The sequence below is a fragment of the Pelodiscus sinensis genome, chromosome 2 (assembly GCF_049634645.1).
Source record: "Pelodiscus sinensis isolate JC-2024 chromosome 2, ASM4963464v1, whole genome shotgun sequence".
Classification (NCBI taxonomy): domain Eukaryota; kingdom Metazoa; phylum Chordata; order Testudines; family Trionychidae; genus Pelodiscus; species Pelodiscus sinensis.
This window is the reverse complement of record NC_134712.1, coordinates 178,585,555-178,602,664: the sequence shown is the minus strand read 5'-3', so window position 1 is coordinate 178,602,664 and position 17,110 is coordinate 178,585,555.

The following is a 17,110-nucleotide window of genomic DNA, read 5'->3' as shown; positions in this document are numbered from 1 at the left end:
GCTACGTCTAGACTGGCATGATTTTCCAGAAATGCTTTTAACAGAAAAGTTTTCCGTTAAAAACATTTTCGGAAAAGAGTGTCTAGATTGGCATGGACACTTTTCCGCAAAAGCACTTTTTGCAGAAAAGCGTCCGTGCCAATCTAGTCGCGCTTTTCCGCAAAAAAGCCCCGATTGCCATTTTCGCGATCGGGGCTTTTTTGCGGAAAACAAATCTGAGCTGTCTACACTGGCCCTTTTGCCTGAATGGGAGCAGCATAGTATTTCCGCAAGAAGCACTGATTTCAGACAGTAGGAAGTCAGTGCTTTTGCAGAAATTCAAGCGGCCAGTGTAGACAGCTGGCAAGTTTTTCCAGAAAAGCGGCTGATTTTCCGGAAAAACTGGCAAGGCTACACACAGCCATAGTGAGAAACAGTCTCTGCCCTGAAGAGCATATAGTCTACTCCAGGGCTACTCAACTCTGGAAGCCCCGGGGGTCACAATGATACTCACAGCACATACCGAGGGCCACAACTTAAGTGTGGTTGTATATACATGCAAATATATGCAAACAGCTTCTTTCACACTGACAGGCATGAATACAAAGCACTTCCCACAATGCCCCAGCGCTCCCGGCACCTCCTCCTTGGGGGCCGAAACCCTGTACCCGTCTGTTCCACTTACATCTTTCAATGCTCACCCCGCCTGGGAAACCCCTCACCATTGTGAAGCATGTTCCCAGTGGAGGCCATGTTCAAAGGATCCCACTGGCGGGCCACGGGTTGAGCCCTGCGTAAACCTGAGCCCTGTGTAAACCCAAACCCTGCGTAAACCCAAGCTGCAAACATATGGGCTATGGGCCTCGTGCGTCCCGTGTCCCACGTATTGAGTAGCCCTGGTCTACACAGAAAGGACAGACAAAGGAAGAAGAATTATCCCCACGTTACAGATGGGGAACTGAAACAAGTGAGAGGAAGGCTCCCATTGGTCAGGACTCCATCTGCACAGAGCTATTTGCAGGATGTGGGAAGGGGTTTGAAGCCATTTAGGGTTATAGAAGGACATTAGTGCCTAGGGCAACTGAACAAATAGCACCTTAGTCCTACTCCAGCAGCTTAACCACAAGTAAGCTCTGTAGTGTAGCCATAGCCTTAGGATGAAGAAATCCTTGTGGAGGTCTGGCTCCCTATTCAACAGTGCAGCAATAAAACCTGGGAGCAAATTCTGGCCCTAGCAAATTCAATGGCTATGTCTACACTCGCGGCTTCTTGCATGAGAAATATGCAAATGAGGCTAAGCACGGAATATCGCCGAGCCTCATTTGCATACCTAATGAGCCACCATTTTTGCTGAAGAGGCTGTTGTGCCAGAAGGAGCGTCTACACTGCCCTTTCATGCGCAAGAAAAACCCTCTTGCGCAATGCCGTTATTCCTGAAAATAATCGGCATAGTGGCATTGCATAAGAGGGTTTTTCTTGTACAAGAAGGGGCAGTGTAGACAGCTCCTTCTGGCACAAGAGTCTCTTCTGCAAAAATGGTGGCTCATTAGGTATGCAAATGAGGCTCGGCGATATTCCATGCTTAGCCTCATTTGCATATTTCTTGCACAAGAAGCCGCGAGTGTAGACCTAGACAATGGGGGTAATACTGCTGTAACAGGACATGATAGTTTGGCCCCAGTAATTAAAAACCTTTCTTATGGTATTTTTCTTGGACTGTACAGTGTGCAATGCCAAAAAGGCTTATGTTGAGTAAAGGCAGGCCCAAAACTGGAGCAGGATGGGTGAGGTATTTATGATTATGAGAGTGAAAAGGATTCAGCCCCTTCTTTTTACACAGTCCTATAATATAAGCACAAAAGATACTTGATTAAAATGTATGGTAGGTACATTTAAATATAATAGAAAGAAATACACACATTGTATAATCAGCCTGTAGCGTTAACTTCCATGGGAGAAGGTGATCACAGAGTCAAACACAGTCATTGGATTTAAAAAGGGACTGGATAATTTATGCAAAATGCAGGACAATGTAGCACTTTAAAGACTAACAAGATGGTTTATTAGATGATGAGCTTTCGTGGGCCAGACCCACTTCCTCAGATCAAATAGTGGAAGATCTGAGGAAGTGGGTCTGGCCCACGAAAGCTCATCATCTAATAAACCATCTTGTTAGTCTTTAAAGTGCTACATTGTCCTGCATTTTGCTTCAGCTACCCCAGACTAACACGGCTACATTTCTATCACTGGATAATTTATGACCAGGAAGAATATAGTCACAACTTGCTAAAACAGAATGAATCAACTCTCACACTTTAGGACACAAAGGAATGAAGAAGGAGTACACTGTACAATTATTCAAGCACATTGCAGGTTGGACCTCCCTCGTCTGGCACTGTCGGGACCTCACCTGTCCTGAATGAGGGAATTTGCTGGATCAGGGAGGTCCGCTGCCAATGGCCTCCCACAACACTGCAACTCCTTCTGGCTGGCTCTGCTCTGGCCCCACTGTCACTTGCCTCCAGCCTGCTGCTGCGAGGCGGCTGGGGCTCTCTGGGGATGTAGCTCCCCAGCTGTCTCAGTCCCCCATCTGGGCTTTCTGTGGACGGGGATCACTGGCTGCTGGTGGCCTTGCTGCTGTTGCACCCCTTTAGGGCTTCCCAGGGATGGGGCTCTGCAGCTGCCCTATGGCTGCCATGCCCAGCTGGAGCTCCCTGGGTTTGGGCTTGCTGGTCCCACTGCTGCCACGCCTGGCCAGGACTCCCCAGGGCCAGGGCTCACCTGTTCCGATGGTGGGACTCCCCCACTTCTGGACTCCTGACCAGTTGCACTCCTGAGTGTCAGGGCTCTCTGGTATAGCAACATCTGTGGTTCGGCCGGATTTAGGAGGTTCAACCTGTAGTATCCTTGGGTATGTCTACACTGCAGCACTAATTCGAACTAACTTAATTCAAATGAGTGAATTCGAACTAAGCTAATTCGAATTAGCGCATCTAGACCTAAAAACTAGTTCGAATTAGCATTTTGCTAATTCGAACTAGCATGTCCACATTGAGTGGACCCTGAACCAAGGTTAAGGATGGCCAGAAGCAGTGCCGGCAGGGCATCAGATTAGGACTTAGAGCGTGGAGCTGCTGTCTCAGGCTAGCTGAGGGCTGTGCTTAAAGGGACCCGACCTCCACCCCTGACAGACAGTTCTCAGGGGTGCCCCGCTCACTTGTCTAACTTGATGAGGGACAGCAAAGCAGTCCTGTCTTGGGGTGCCCTGAATGCCCACACTCGGCACATCACAGCACTCGCCCATCAGCCCGGCTGCACTTGCCGCAGGCTGCCATCCGAGGGGGGGGCAATCGGGGGGCTGCAGGAGAGGAGCCCACAGAGCCACCCCAGTCCTCCCCATCGGGGGCTCATACCCCATTCCTTCCTCACCTCCTTCCACTTACCCCTCCCTAGCCCCCCTTCCTGATGTACAAAATAAAGGACACGTGTTCAAAAATAGAAACTCTCTTTATTGAACAAAACTCAGGGAGACTGGGAAAAGGAGGTGAGAGAGGGGAAAAGAGAGGGTGGGAGAGGGGAGGGCAACTACAATGATCAGGGGTTTGGAACAGGTCCCATATGAAGAGAGACTAAAGAGACTGGGACTTCTCAGCTTAGAAAAGAGGAGACTGAGGGTATGTCTACACTACAACGTTAATTCGAACTAACTTAGTTCGAATTAGCTAATTCGAACTAAGCTAATTCGAACTACCGGATCCAGACTAAAAAACTAGTTCGAATTAGCATTTTGCTAATTCGAACTAGCATGTCCACATTAAGTGGACCCTGAACCGGGGTTAAGGATGGCCGGAAGCAGTGCCGGCAGGGCATCAGAGGAGGACTTAGAGCGTGGAGATGCTGTCTCAGGCTAGCCGAGGGCTGTGCTTAAAGGGTCCCAACCCCCACCCCGGACAGACAGTTCTCAGGGGTGCCCTGCTTGCAAACCAGTCCTGGCTTGGAGTGCCCGGAGTGCCCACACTGGGCACATCACAGCACTCGGCCATCAGACCGGCTGCACTTGCCGCAGGCTGCCATCTGGGGAGAGGGGGCAATTGGGGGGCTGCAGGAGAGCTTCCACTCCCAGAAGCCCGCAGAGCCAGCCCAGTCCTCCCCATCGGGGGCTCGTACCCCATTCCTCCCTCACCTCCTTCCACTTACCCCTCCCTAGCCCCTCTTCTTGATGTACAAAATAAAGATAACGTGTCTTCCAAAATGGAATCTGTCTTTATTGAACAAAACTGGGGGAGACTGGGAAAAGGAGGTGGGAGAGGGGAAGAGAGAGGCTGAGAGAGGGGAGGGCAACTAAAATGATCAGGGGTTGGGAACAGGTCCCATATGAAGAGAGGCTAAAGAGACTGGGACTTTTCAGCTTAGAAAAGAGGAGACGGAGGGGAGACAGGATAGAGGTCTCTAAAAGCAGGAGTTGGGTGGAGAGGGTGCATACAGAAAAGTTCTTCAATAGTTCCCATAAAGAAGGACTAGAGGACACCAAAGGAAAGGAATGGGTAGCGGGCTTCAAACTAGTAACAGAAAGTTGTTCTTCACAAAGCAGAGTCAACCTGTGGAACTCCTTGCTGCAGGAGGCTGTGAAGGCTACAACTAGAACAGAGTTTAAAGGGAAGTGAGATCAAGTCATGGAGGTTGGGTCCATTGAGTGCTATTAGCCAGGGGGTAGGAGTGGTGTCCCTGCCCAAGGTTTGTGGAAGGCTGGAGAGGGATGGCACAAGAAAAATGGCTTGGTCACTGTCTTTGGTCCATCCCCTCCGGGGTAGCTGGTGTTGGCCACTGTCGGCAGACAGGCTACTGGGCTAGATGGACCTTTGGTCTGACCCAGTACGGACATTCTAAGCTCAGGGCTCAGGGTCGGGGGTCTCACTGGACCACCTTGATTTTCATGCACACCTGCTCCTAGGTGGCCAGGCTGGCAGCTCTCCTGCCCTAGACGGCCACTTTCCTGTGCCTAGTGTGGAGGTCGTGGATGAGATCCACGATGTCCGCACTAGACCAGGCGGGTGCCTGCCTCTTGCGGCCCCGGGCAGGCTCCTGGGAGCCGCCAGCCTGGTCCCGAGAAGAGGCGGAGGGCTGGGTGGCAGCAGGTGGCCCCATATTTTTAATGTCATGAGGATACTGAAATATATACCAATCCCGCACTGCCTGTGGTGCAAAATGAACCCACCTGTGAAAAACAAAGGTGCTCGGTCTCAGCTGAGCCCTGCCAGTCTTGAAAGTATTTGGTTGTGTAGTTGTGATGGGATCCCCAAGGTACAACCTGGAACTGGGATACCACTATGCTCCTTAACTCTCCAGCCTGGACTGCCTCTCACAATGCCTGCTCTGTTATCACTCAGTACAATGGTACATAGAGTCCACGCCCCACTAAATTGCATGAATGTCCTGAGCCACTCACAAATCACACAAAAAAAGAGGACCAGCAAATCTCCTAAGCCCCTAGCCTTGCATCCCAGAGCTGTACCATCTTGCCTTGTTCAGAAGCCTGACCAGTGTCCATCCCTCCCTCAATGTGGAGCACACACACACTAGTCTTTGTAACCTGAGCTGAGATTTCCCGAGCACTTCACATAAAACACACCGTGTTAGGTAAAATATAACACAGATTTATTAACTTCAGACAGTTAGATTTGAAGCAATTATAAGTGGTAGGCACAAAAGGTACGAGAGAGTTTCCAAGAAAATAAAAGGTAAATGCACAGTCTAAATCCTAGACCTTATTAGATTAGGCACTATTTGGATCAAACAGTTTTTCTGACCCCACTGGATGTTGCAGGTATGTTACAGTCCTTAATACACACAGGCTTCCCCTTTAAACCTGGGACCAGTCTCCTGAGTTTAGATCTTTGTCTTCCCAGCATTTTTGTGGCTCCCACTGTAGGTGGGGAAAGAGAAAGGTGCACTCATGATGCCACTGTCTCTTATTTTATACTGAGTCCATGTCCTCCATGGAAAGAAACTAGCCCAGGCATTCCTGATGGGCCTTGCTGAGACAGGCCTGAGCAATTCCCGTAACATGGTGCTTCTCTTACAGAAGCATAATTATTTTGTTTACAACTCTCTGTTGTTTAATGGTCATTTAACACCTGCTTTGTAGTCACTGGAGAACTAGCAATGGATGACTCCCATATTTACTACAGTCAGCAAACTCTTATAACTTCATACACGCTAATGATGTACATATTTGGACAGAACAATGGGTTTCAGCACTCAGCAGATCATGACTTTTCCAATGCTATGACTTGCTGTGTATGAAATATCGCGACCATGGTGAATATGGGGGTTACAAGGTATTACTTTGAGGTACGATGGGTCACAGCCATGCTATCTGATGAAAAATGCCAGATTAGTGCTATGCAATTTCTGAGCTCTCTGTAGAACTTCATAAACATTTTACCAAGGATTTTGTTGAAATCCTGTTTCAGATTGATGAGCTGAGGCCAGATGCCGGGGAGTGTGCAAATGTTCATTCCCTTTATTAATCACCAAGCAGACTTTTAAAACTGGCAAATGCCCAAAAACATCAGGAGCTAAGATCTCCACCCTTTTTTAGCAGTTACAAAAACACTGCTTACCCAACTGTGACTATTTTGCCAGATCTGAGCAAATGTTACTGCAACTTTCAGACTGAAGTGTTTTAAAACAGTGGTTAAAAAATCCCTTGAAAAGATGTTTTCTTTAAAATGTAAATGCCAAAGACCCTTAGCGAAAGTGACGGTGGGCAGTGCCAATATAAGGTAGGCTTATGTTGGCCTTAGATGCTTTGTACCTTTGAAAGACAGTTTGAACATAAACTGCTCATAAGGAAGCCACCTGTTATTTCCTAAGAAAGGTACTGTGCAAAGGTGGGAATATGGGGCCCAATTCATCCTTAATGTAACTCCACAGAAATCGATGGGGTAACACCCAGGATTAATTTGATCCCCTGAGTGTGTTGCCACCATACTGTAAGCAAATATGTACCATCAATTTTTTGAAATATGCACTTTGTAAACTGCTGTGTCTAACAATTGACTATTTTAAGGCTGTAAACAGGTAACTGGTTACCCAGTAAGCATCATCCTTACTAGGTGATACTTACCAGTAACGGGTTAACTGGCACCCAGCCTGGCTGAAGCAGCCACCCAAGGGGTGCTTCAGCTTGGCCAGGCCAGATCCGGTCCTCAGCATGGTACAGCAGGCCCAGGCAGGCTGGAGCAGCCCCCTTCCCGTGGTGCACCAAGGTGGTCCAGTTAACTTTTTTAATGGGATTTTACATTCCTGATATATTTCAGAAAATGTGTCTGACTCTCTCTTTGCTCAGGAATCCTCCTAAATGATAAGTGCTAGGACCACCAAATTCAGAATGCAGCTTCCTTTTATCATAAATTAAACCAAGGTAAGGGTTTCCTGTGCTGGGAAACTGGGATGTGTTAGGAATGGGGCTGCCTCTCATAAAAGCAAAGAGAAAAGAGAATCACCAGGCAGGAGAAAGGGGCTGCCTGGGGTGCACCTTCACCCGCCAGCCCTGAGCCTCTCACCCACCAAGAACCCTTTAGGAAGTGCAGGGCGAAGGAGGCTGAAGCTCCTCCCTCCCCTCCCCCAGATTTGTACAGGGACGCTGCTGCTTCTTCCCCTTTGTCAGGGAGTAGGGGGAAAGTGCAGAGTTTGCTGCGTTCCTCACTCTGGTTGGGGAGCACAGGGAGTAGACAGCACATTGCTGTCACTCCCTGAAAAGAAGAGGAAAGGAGCGAGCAAGCAGACCTGGTACAAATCTTGGGGAATCTTTAGGTCCCTGTTCCTCCTCTCCCCCCCCCCCACACACACTTCTGTACCCAGAACTCCTCACCCACTAACCCTCACTCCTGCACCTCCTCATACCCTCAGCTTCCAGCCGTAAGCCTCTCCTTACAGACCTGAGTAATGCCGGGTAAAAGTACTAGTAACACAAAGCTGGGATTTTTGTATACAGTATGGGAAAATATTCCAAATATCCAATTATATAAATCTTATTCTCCCTTTAGGGGTTTATTGTCATTCTTATTAATGTTGGGGTTGAGGAAGCCAAGGTTTACTTTTGCATAGATCTCCCTTCCATTTTATGCACGCCCCCAGAGTCCAGGAGGGGGAATCTAGGCTTCAGGCCCTGTGAACCTCACAGCTTCTGCCTAATGTGGTAGAAGTAGAAACTTGAAGGAGGATCTCACCTACAGTTGCTGCCCCTGAGGTGCAAAAAAAAGGGCCACAAGGGATGGTCCTAGAGCCAGTGCTCTGAACGGTGGTGTGATTATGGTGGGTGAATTAGTTGGTGAGGGAGATAAAAATGTGCTTTTGAAAGCCTGCCCCATTATGCTAAGGTTGGGCGTGTGTGTGTGTCAGTTAAAAGGTTTTCATCTGGCTCCATCTCTAATCCTCATCAACTCCCCTAAGAGCTACATGATGACTTGAACAAACTCACCCATCCAGGAGTGTCAAATTCTGGGTTTCCCTGTACCTTATATGGGCATGAACAGGACTGCAGTGTCACCCTCCTCAAGGGGGCAGGCAGCAGGAAGCCTGGGGGTGAGCTGAACCTTGGTTCTACCCTTCTCCCCCACAGAATCCGTGTGGCAGGGAGGGGGTGCTGGAACACATGCTGCTATTGGCCAACTGTAAATTTCTGTCCTCTGCCCACCCATCCCCCCGGAGTCAAGGAAGGAGCAGGAATGGAATTCGGTCTCTGGTTTACAATGCCTTGTGGAGCGGTGCCTGAAGTGAGGAATCTGGCCTCCTCCCAGCTCAGATCTCGTTATTTCATCCGGTGAGGATATTATAGACAGAATACTTTGTGATACTGAAACCATTTGCACGGAAACAAACTGGGATTGCTTGCAACAGAATATGACATCAGTGCAAGGCCAAGGAGGAGGAGCCAGACGGTGAGGATCATAGAAATGGACAGTTACTTGGGACCCCATGAGGACAGCTAGATCATGCCCCTACTCTAAGGCCAGATGAGCCCCTTTATTCAACGGTAGGTGCTCCCAATACTAAGAGCAATGCAGATGCATCCAAGGATATTTATTCCCTGTTCTTTTTAGCCAGATCTGAACTAGTGTAACCTACACACCTACTGGGTGTGGTTCGCTGTCCCATCTAGTGGCACTTTAACCTCTTAGGCTATATCCACACTGCACAGTTATTTCGGAATAAACTATTCCAGAAAAGTGATTCCAAAATAGTTTATTTCGAAATAGAACATCTATACTAGGGAAGCCTCAAAATTAGTCTGAGGCAGGCTTCCCTAATGTAGACGTGCTGCTTTCATTTAGAGCCCCTGGAGGAATAACTTAGAATGGCCTGATAAGGGGCTATTTTGAAATAGCAAAAGTGGAGCATCTACACCCACTTTATTTCGAAATAGCTAATTCAGAATTGGCGTTATTCTTGATACTGTACAATGAGGTTTACAGAAGTCAGAATAAGCTGTCCGTTATTTTGAAATTATTTTGAAATAACAGAATTGCTGTGTAGACGCTCGCAGTTATTTCGGAATAACGGTCGTTATTCCAAAATAACTTTGCTGTGTAGATACACCCTTACAGAGTGAGAATGAATTTGCTCAACACAACCTTAGCTGAAAGCCAGCTGGCTTTTAGCTCCAGATGGAGAGGCTCATGGATGAAGCTCCAGAAGTCCTAGGTTCGGTTCCACCAGTCGGTATTGCACTAGTGCACAAGGCCTCCTTTTAAACATTTTTTACCTAAGTATCTGGGACAACTTAGGCTCTTAAATTTAAGGACCTGATCTGGCAAACACTGAAACAAAGGCATAAGTGCAGTCTTTTGCATAGTGTGTCAGTCAGTCAAGTAATCAGGCTGTGCTTCAATTCAAAAGGACTGCTTGTGTGAATAAATCTAAGTCAATATCAAAAGGCTGTTGGTTAGATTTTTAAATTAGAGAAGGGGTCTTGTTGTTACAGTGTTTCCTGTGAGTGCAAAGCTTACTTCCTAGAAGAAAACGGGCATTAACAATGCAGCTGGAAGCTGAGTTACTCTATGCTTTGACCACAGTGGGCCACTCAGAGTTTCCATAGTGTGGAGGTGGAGGCAGTGGTTTCTCTGAGGAGACTTAGCAGAGTAGACTCAGAGAGCAGCGTTTGTTGTGCTTCCTTTATTTCACGTAAAGTTGTGGATGATCTAAAACCCAATTGAAAGGCCTCCTTCTAGCAGGACAGTGCTTGTTCCTAGGGGAAGAAGAGAGCAAACAGCACCTGCAGTGTGAACAGAAATCATTTGGTTGGAACTTTTCACCTCTGCTGTGTCACTTTTTAGTTCACTGCTTGGAGAGGCTCACCCTAGGCTTTGTTTTTGCTAAGCCTTTCCCCCGCCTGTGAGGAGGTCCCAGAACCTGGGCTCCAGCCCAAGCTATGCAGCAGTTTTACAGCCCCAGACTAAGTCAGCTGGCCTGGGCCAGCAGCACATGGATATGTAGATCTATGCGTCTAGTCCAGCTTTGAATAACTCCAGTCATGGTAATGCCACCGCCTCTTTCACAACGTGTGGGATCTCAGGAAAACTGGAAGCAAAAGAAAATGCTAAGGGGCCATTTTGGATGGAAGAGTTCTCTCTTAGGACTGGCTTTTTGCCCAAAGTATTCTCACTGACAACATTTATGAAACTGTTGAATGGTCCAGCTATTTCTGCCCTCTCCTCCTCCCACCCTACTTAGGGGGAAGGTTTCGTACGTCTCTTCACATGATGAAATTAATGAAACCCCTGGTTCAGAAACAGATGCAAGACTCTGTTCCCTTCTCTGAGGCCCTCCCAGAACAACCCTTTTCACAGGTTTGAGGCTTTTTCATCTCAAGTCCCCTCCTCTTTTGTTGTGGTGACCAACTTGCCCAAGGAAGATAGGAGGTTTCTCCCCTCAAATCCCATTAACCCTGCTTTTGAACTGACCAGAAAGTTCGCTGCCATACAACATTTACTCCTCTCTGACAACTCCCGTCTGGCTGAGAATTGAACCCAGATTTCCTCTGTGCTAGTGAATTCCGCTAGCCCCCAGGGTGGGCCTGGGAGAGAGTATTTAAACCAAATAGAAACTGTTGCAAGGGATATTTTTTGTGGAATTTCACAGGCCTACATAGCTTTGCAAAGTCAGTTCTTTATGGACTGCAGCACTGTGTTCTGGAATATGATTTTCTAATTGTGTTTGGTGATTTGGGGATGAGCACAGATGTGGGAGTAAGCTAACCTGTCACACATTTTTCACCATGTGATCCTGCCCTCCCTCAATAAAATGCTACCATAGTGATCATGAACAGAGTATAGAAGAGAATAGCTGCTAGGAGGTAAATAACTGTTTGCTTTATCATATGCTTCGTGTCCCTGACTTCAAACATATTTGGGAATTTTAATTTGGCACAGATCTTAAAATGACATGTACTCAAAACGAACAATAATAGCAAGTTCAGTGTCTTTTGGGGACTGAAAGTTTTACTTTTTGGATTTAAGATAGAGAGCCAAATTAGATCATGATGAGCGAGCATTAAAGCAATTAGTTACACCTTCTAAATTGGTTCAATGTATGTATGTTCCTGAAAACTACTGGAAAGCAATTCACGGCAAAAGGAAAAAAGCATCAAAATTAATAGGAAATGTAAATACAACAAGGAGTCCTGTGGCACCTTAAAGATTAACAGATTTATTTGGGCATAAGCTTTCCTGGGCAAAGACCCACTTGGTCAGATGTAAATACAACAGGCAGGAAAGAACATAGGGCTAAATCTTGCTTGCCTGACTTATGTGAGCAGTTCTTGTGACTTAAATGCAGCCCATAGTGTAAAGCTATGGGATAAATAGTGTTCAGAAACAAAACTACACGTCACTCACAGAGTTTCTTTTCCTTTCTTCACCAAAGCATCTAAAATTAAGCAAACAAATGCAAGCTCCTTCCCAGAACATCAGTAGTCAGTTACCTTCAAGGATGAATTACCGTTGTTTTCTGACACACTGCTACATCAGGCTCTTTAGATCCACTTCTTAGTGGGACAGAAATAATACAGTAGAGAAATAGTTACTTTCAGCTTTCGACAAACAGATGGACTCTAACCCACACTTCACACAAACGATTGCTATTTCTGTTTGGTTGGATTTTAAAGCATTGGAGTGATAATATTCACCCAGAAACTTTGTGAAAATTCTACTTAAAAATGATTTTACATCTGGAGGTTGATTTATAACTGGGTCTGTAAGAGCTCTCCACCTCTGAGGAAGCAGCCATCTGACTGTATGTACTTCTCTGATACTGCTGACCTTTATCCAGCTATGTAAGACAAATTTCCTTCCTATTCCAAAGTATACTATCAGCTGTGTGAAGAACAAGCTTGCTTAGAAAACATGGAAGACATCAAGACCCCAAAACTCATATATGTAAAGCTATAAGGTCTTTATTTATGCAATATAAGCACAAACACATGCTTTAATTGTAAGCTCCTTGGAGAAGGGACATTGTCCTTATTCTCTCTGTGAGATTTGGTGCTGGGTCACTACTTTGCTCCTTCTGAACAAATCCTTAACATCAAATCAGCATTTCCTTCCCTTTGTACTTGGGAAGGGATATAATTATTTTTACTTGCCATATATTGTATCTCTCTCTGTTGTAGAGATTTGTAAATAGAGTCCAGTCCCTGATAAACAAGACACACAAAGTTGGAACTCAAGCTGCATGGAAGCTTTTGTGTTTACAGTAGGAATGTAAGCGGTTGACCAGAATGCTCTTCTTCATCTTCCCTTACTCCTCATGAAATGCGGGTTACAGGAGTCAGAGTAAGAAGTCCACTAGCTCGACATTATTTTGAAACCAACGCTTGTAGTGTAGACACGCACTATGTTATTTCAGAATAATGTCAGTTATTCCAAAATAATGCTGCTGTGTAGACGTACCTAGAGAGAATTTTAGGTCAGAAAAAAAGTTATTACCCGAACTGGAATTTTGTCAGGATGCCCTTACTCTTGTAAGCAGTATTCTAGAGTTTTTAATTGTCGCAAAGGCTGAAATGTTCATTTATAGATGATAGGTACAATTTTCCAAGTCATTTCTACAGAAGTGGCTAAGGCATTTAGGAGCTAAGGCAATTTTGAAAATGGGACAGAGGCTCCTAAATCACTTAAGTGACTGTGAAAGTTCTATCTACTAGCTCTCCAAGTACAACACTGCCTAGTATGATATTAGGAGCATAGTTTTACTACTGACTCAGAGGAAAGAGTGCCACCTATTGAGTCACCAGCAATAATTACTACAGCTGTCTGGATCTCCATCTAGGTATGGACTTGCTGATCCAATATTTCTTGTGAGCTCAGTAGAGAGCATAGGCCAAGAGGACATAATTAAAAACACTTCAAAAACATTCTCTCTCTCCTTCCCGCTTACTGCATCAAAAGAGCAAGAAATGTTTCCCCATCACCATAGCAACAGCCTGCAACTTGAAATCATTTCCTCACTACAAAGAATCAAACCACTATCACTTAAAGTGCAGTGAAAATCTACACAGGCACCAGAGGAAAAAATAGTACTCCAAAACAGAGAAGGCTTTAGAGGGTATGGGGAAATGCTACATTTCAACCCTCAATGAACAAATGTGACCCTTTCCTAATAAGGAATCTGAGGAATTTGCCTGGTTTCCTGAAGGACATCTGAGCCCCCTTTCATAGCAGCAGCAGCAGCTGCCAGCCAGGGAAACTGAAAGGAGTACCTCAGTATAGCATGTTCCCCTTTCTCTTAAATAAAAAGAGTGTGGATGCACCAGTCATAGGGAACACACACACACACACACACACACACCTTTTCAAACTCTCTCTCTCACACACACACCCCTTTTCAAACTCAGTAACAAATATATAACTGGAAAATAACTAGTAACTACAACATCCACAAGCAAAATACATAACCCTCACTTGTCTTTCACATATTACAGTAATATCACTAGTTCTTAGAGAGCACAGCAATGTGGATAATACAGAAGATACAACTAGGTGGAGCTCCCCATTGAATGGGTTGGCAAATTATCACCCCACCCCCATTGAAATAGGGCTATGGGGATCATTGGCTGCATAAAGAGAGGAGCAGGGAGATTATTTTATCTTTGTACACAGCATTGGTGAGACTGAGACTGAACTGCTGCATAAAGATCTCATGTTCATAATATTTTAAAAAGGATGGTGAGAAACTGGTGACAGTGCAAAAAAGAGCCATAAACATTGATTTACAGCTGGAGAAAATGTCTTCCAGGGAGAGAGAGCCTTAAAGAGCCGTGTTACATAGAACTGCAGGTGCAAATAACAGATAGATATGCAGCTATGAAAGAGCTTCTCCAAAATACCTAAGGAATTCTGGAGCACAATTCCAATTGACTTGGATGCTTTTCAAAATCTCCCATTATTTGATTTCTGTACATCAACAAGTCTAATTATTAGTGTCTATATCCACAATTCACTACAGCTGCAAAGAGTTTTGGTAATTAGCTGTGGCCACAATTGTTTGGGCCTGCAAAACACAGCCCACTGAACCAGGCCATTCCAGAAAATGTCCCACAAAATCAAAACTTGTCAGGAATAAAAGCCACAAGAATAAGAAAAAGAAAATAAGAAATAAGCAGCCCTTACCTAGTACCCTTGCACCAAGGGCCATATAGCACTAGTGCTCTGAAATACCGAGGCACTACATTTTAGTGGGAAAACAATAAACTAAATCTAATAATAAACTAAAGTAACAATTAAAATGTATTTCCAGGCTCAAATCAAGAGATGCAGGTTGCAGAAGTGAATATGTCCATCCGGTCTAGAGACAATAAGGACACTCAGATCATCCTCTCTCTCTCTATCCCTATTGGGGAGGGGCATAAATACATACCATGCATGGAGACTATCTAGGACCCTGTGACTTTGTAAAGGGGCCTCAAGTGGGTGTGTAATCTATGCTAACTTTAAGGCTGCTTCACACTAGCCAGGTGATGTAACCTTGCCTGCGTCTGAATGAAAATCAAGCTCTCAAAGTCTTAGAAGCATTATGTTTCCTCTAGAAACAGGCATGAGGCTGTTCTGAAGAGGAGGGGAGGGATGCCTTTTCCCCTGACTCTTCCAGCCGCCAGAGCAGCCGCCTCTTTGTGTACGGGACCAAGCAAGTGGAGAAGGGAGGGAAAGAGCCTTGGAAAGCAGCCGCTCTCCATGCCTTTACAGATGAGCAAGAGGCGTGATGGCAGGAAAGAAAGAGCAAGGCACAGTCGGAGAGTCTGCTGGGCTGTTTTAAAGGGCACTGCCAAGGCTGTGAGGCCTCACATTAGACCTACCTTACATAAGTTCCAAGAATGCACTGAAATGTTTAGAGCTGCCCTCCCCCACACCTCCCCAGGGCTTCTGCATTCCTCTGGGAGGCCTGACACTTTCTTCCGCTTTTGCTCCTTTAACCCCCTGAGACACTAGAGCAGGGTGGGGAACCTTTTTTTGGGTCAGGGGACAGTGACCCCAGAAAAATTAGTTAGGTGACATACACAAGTGAGAAGAAAAACGAAACAAACATCTCACTGATGTGCCCTCGACTGAGGAGAAATTCACTCCCCACTTTCCCCTCACGCACTAGAGCCTAGCGGGGCCCCAGCCCAGTAGATCTTGTGTGCTCCAGCCCCAAGCTGGGGCAATGGGGGTGGAGGGAGGGCAGGAGGGCCAATGTAGGCTCCCCAGTACGGGGAGGAGGGGGAGCTGAGCCTTGGGGGTTGGATCCAGGCAAGCTGGGGGCCACATCTGGCCCGTGGGCCTGAGATTTCCTACTGCTGCAATAGAGCATCAGGTTCTTGAGGGATACATTTTATGCTACGGCTTGTCTGCACTAGGGTTTTAGCAACTAACGGAGCTGCACCAGTGCAAACCCTCAAGAGTTGTTGTGCTGCACTGGTGCGACTGGGACTTGCACTGGGGCACATACACTAGTCAGACAGTTCATAGGGCTTCACTGGAGCCCTGTCTGAAAGCTTCCATCTGGGGAACTGAGCTTTGGCCTGCAAACCCCACAGGTCCTTAGGAATGCACCAGAGTCACGTATCACCCCTGCACTGACTTCAGGGCTCTCTCCCCACTTTCAGCAACAGCTGTCTTCGAACTCCCCATTGAAAAGCGGGGTGAGGCACCACAGCATGCAAGGGGCACACACGAGGCAATGCCTGGAAGAGGCTGAGAGGACAAATCTGCACATAGCATTTATGGGGATTCCTCTCCTCCCCCACCCCGCCAAACTCAGGTCTTATCACCATCAGGTCCTTGATCATTTTGAGCTGGTTTTGTAGCAAAATTCAGTTAGAGAGAAAACATTCTGCGAACGTGCAGCTGAAACCATCCCAGCTGGCGGGGAGAGGGGGGATGTGCACTTTGAAACACAAATCTCATCACGCTCAAGGAAAAGCTTCGTACCCCCCATCACTGGCAAAGCTTCACACCCTTGCCCTTTAGAGGTGTAATGGCCCCACAGAGGTGGCTCTCTGGCTCACACAGCACTATGTAAATAAATCTCTCAGCACCATTCATGTATCATGTATCTCCATGACAGACGTGTACAGTGAGGCCCAGTGAGAGTGTCTTGGGCACGCCAGCAAATCAGTGGAGACAGGGCAAGTGGCAGAGGGAGCCCAGTCACTACTGGGAACAGCTGCTTAATGGTGACATGGGGCAAATTCTCTTGTGTTAAGGACACCAGGCCCTGGTGCTGTGCGCTTTCAAGTGGGAGGCTCAGGAAGAGCCAAGCAACAGGCTTCTTCAGCTTTCCTGCCTTTCCTCAGCAGAGACATGGGAGTTCTCTTGCTGATTGGTGTACTCACCATCAGTGGCCTGTGGCCTCGTTCTGATCTCACACCCCTGTAAGTCTCAAAGTCTGTTCTTGGTGACTGCAGGGCTGTGTCTAGATTGGCCAGTTTTTCCGGAAAATCAGCTGCTTTTCCGGAAAAACTTGCCAGCTGTCTACACTGGCCGCTTGAATTTCCGCAAAAGCACTGATGATCTCATGTAAGATTGTCAGTGTTCTTGTGGAAATACTATGTTGCTCCCGTTCGGGCAAAAGTCCTTTTGCGCAAAACTTT